Below are 3,915 nucleotides of genomic sequence, written 5' to 3' on the forward strand. Positions count from 1 at the left end.
ACCTTCCACTTAATCCCATCCAGGAGAAAATTACAACACGCAACATACTCCTTACAACTGTAGATAATATCCATCTCAAATTATGGCAGAAATCATCGAGAACACTTCGAAACCTATTTGCACATAACCAAGCCATTAGAACTGAATCCCTCTAACTCAACCAAGTCAGGCAGGTTGCCAAACCCAAGAGTATTTCCACAAAACACCTGTAGAGATTTACCACATCCTAAGTACCCAAAGGACCGATCATATCCATTACTGTGCTAATCCAACCTACTACCAAGATGTCCTATTTCTCCAAGTCCCTTCTGAATTACCCTCAAGTTGACACTTCTCCTCGCCAGAACACCATGATCCTTACCTAAATCTCACCACAAGAGATCCTAGCACAAAACCACACCGCTCTAAGGCCCATAAGCCGATGTATTCCCTCTAAAGCACCCCAAAAGTACAACAACCGAGACACTCACTCTTCAGAGACCTTCTGTGAATCTAAAGTTGTTCCTTTTATCTTTCTGATACTAAAATGTAGAATCCATAGTGATACAGAAATACCGCAAGTCCCGGCACCATCCAATGCAAATCTCAGATCTTAGCCATATGCAAATACGGGGAAATCCTCCAAATGCCACATATGAGTCTCTAGCTCTTTAGTACCTTCTCAAAAGGTATCCTCTCTGTTCAAATATCAATTGCACTACCCAAATGGGCCGAACGACATGTGCCCCATTAGCACAATAACACCCAACGAAGTAATCCACACCCCTAAGCAATCGAGTGAATCCCTTTTCTTAGTACATTACATCCATCACGAACAACAAACCTAAACCATTCCAAGACCTCTGTATATCCATAAGGTGTAATACATCATACATCAAAAATTTCCTCGCTTATGTCATCCTCGAAACCAACCTCTGCAAGTTATAAACGATCCATAAGTATGCCTCAGACCAAAACCAATACAACACATAACCATGCAATCAAATTATCGTTAGCAAACTCCCCCACTTGGCTCAAAGCCATGGAACAAAACATCTGATAGCTCACAATACCCATACTCTACTACTGCCATAATCCCGCACTAAGATTCAACTAAATCCTTCATAAGCTCATGCAACACAAATCATAAAATACCTCAAATTATTTGGTAAGCTCGCATTCATCCTTGTAACTATCAAGTCAACTTTCTTAACCAATCCAAACTCAAATCGCAACACATATAACCCAATGGTAGAAAGAAACTCTCCACACAAAATCATAAGGATCACACACCCGTAGACCACCCCGCATGAGATTACTCACATGCTTAGCCTGAAATTTGCATTTCCCTATGCCCTACCATGGCTACAACCATCATGCAATCACTTAATCTTCATGAGACTAAACTCATCAACAAGACATAAGAAGCTACTTCATCCTATAACTGGACAACATGAAAGTTCCCTCAACACGATCATAACTCGAGACGGTACAACACATCAAGACAAAAATCAAGCATCCAATAGTCCTTTTTCACACCCCAAGATAGCTCTTTTTGTCACATCCAAGCCATCTAAACACATACCGTGGTCATATCATATTCATCATATATCTATCCAACCACTCACCGAGACATAAATCTCACTCCTAGGGGTACTATCAGACATATAGGCCCAAAAGCACATGATCACACAACTGAAACCACCAAGCCCAAATTGCGGTAACAACCCAGCACCAAGTCATCCTGACTGGCCCATCACAAAAATACAAAAAACATACCTCGCACCTCATCCATGGAATCACATGCCATCAATGCACAGCTGATACTGAGCGCTTACATAGCATACGAGTGAGTGAAAGGAATTTAAAGAAATATGCTTCAAATTGAATCAATGCCGCACGATAAGGAAAGAAAGATGGGAAGTTTATCCTAAATGCCCTGTAGCCTCTCAAATATAGGTAGGGACGTCATCATACTGATCCGCAAGACTCTACTAGACACTTGCTCATAACTCGTAGAACCTATGAACCTAGAGCTCTGATAAAAACTTGTCACGACCCAAAATTCAACTAGTCGTGATAGAACCTAATCCAACCCGCTAGGTAAGCCAATTAACAACAATCCAATTCAAATGAGATTTACTGAGGAAATAATGATGAAATAATTGAACTTTTAAACAAAAATACCAAGGATTGGTAGTACAAATCATGAGCTTCTAAGATTTAGAGTTTACAAAGCTACTATGAAATAAATACACCATCTATTTGAAATATATATAAACGGATTTATAAATCTAAAGCTACCAAGAACAAGAGGCAACTACAACCGGAATGCAAGTATATCATCAATGCCAGATCTCCCCAAACACAGCAATATGAGCTCCAAGATCTGCACGCAAGGTATAGAAGAGTAGTATGAGTACAACCGACCACATGTACTCAATAACTAACAAACCTAACCTTAGGTTGAAAGCAATAACGAGCTCGGAGAAACGGTCAGAGTCCAACACCAATAGTCAAGAGCTACTCGTAACAATATAATAAAAGAAGTGCAAGTAATAACTCAAAGATATTATTCCCAGCTCGTTCCAAATTACGAAAAATAGGCATTTTTTCCAGGTATAACAGTAAAACCCAAATCTTTCACTGAAATCACCAAAATACGAGTATATCAGAAAAATAATGAGTTTTCCTAAACTTTCAACAACAGATAAGATATTTCATTATCAGATAACGTGAGGAAAGTACATCGCTATACTTACATGTCAATATGCATGTCAAGTCATCAATTATCATATATCGACTAGCATGAGAAAAATGAATCTATTTGCCTACATGTATGTATGTCAAATATAATACATCACATTGAAAATCCAAAGTACTCACACTCTTAGGGTACTCAATCTTCCTGTCTCAAACTCCCACTCATCATACACAATCACTCAGTATTGTACAATACCTGCGCTCACTACTGCTATGTCAGACTCCGGAGGGGCAAATCCTACCCAAGCGCTAATATAAAGCCAACATGGCATGCTGCAGCATACATCCCGATCCCATAATAGCTGCTACAGCGTGCAGTCCGATCTCATAAATAAGCCAATGAGGATTGCTGCAGCATGCGAGCAGATCCCATAAATAGCCAATAAGGCCTACTGCAGCGTGTAACTTGATCCCATAAATATACAATAAAGTCTGCTATGGTGTGCAGCCCGATCCCATAAATATCACTCACAATCTGGCTCTTAGATCCCAACTTAGTCATCAATCTCTCTAGTCTCACGGGTTCACTAATCTTATACCACTCAGCCCGAACAATGATAAAATGTGATGTAACAATGAATGATGAACATATACTAAGATATGATATGCAAATGAAGAGTCATGACTGAGTATATAATTACAGTTAGAGTAGATAACTCAAAACAACAGAATTAGCCCAATTATGTCTAAACCGAACAAGCACGTAACCTAAACATGATTTATAACATGATTTACAACTCATACAATCAAACAAGTAGGGAGAACATGGATCTAACAAGTTATAACCGCAAAACAAGTTCGGTCATAGTCTAATAGTCAACTAGAATAATGATTTCCCTGGTGTACGCCCACATGCTCGTCACCTAGCATGTGCGTCACCTCAATACATCTCTTATAACATAGTTCCTAGGCTTAAATACCATCAAATCCAAGTTTAGATATGTTACTTACCTTGAACAAACAAAATCCAATACCGAGCAAACCAAACGTTACACTAGAAATGCCATCCCACATGTAACAACCTCCGAACGGCTCGAAACTAGCCAAAAGCAACTCAAAACATATTAAGTAATGCCATAGGAAACAAAGCCAAACGATAAAGGTCAAATGTTTAATCAATTACTCAAAGTTAACCAAAAGTCAAACTAGGGCCCGCACTTCGAAATTCAACAA

Source organism: Nicotiana tabacum, chromosome 12 (genome assembly GCF_000715075.1).
Source record: "Nicotiana tabacum cultivar K326 chromosome 12, ASM71507v2, whole genome shotgun sequence".
In the NCBI taxonomy this organism is placed as follows: Eukaryota; Viridiplantae; Streptophyta; class Magnoliopsida; order Solanales; family Solanaceae; genus Nicotiana; species Nicotiana tabacum.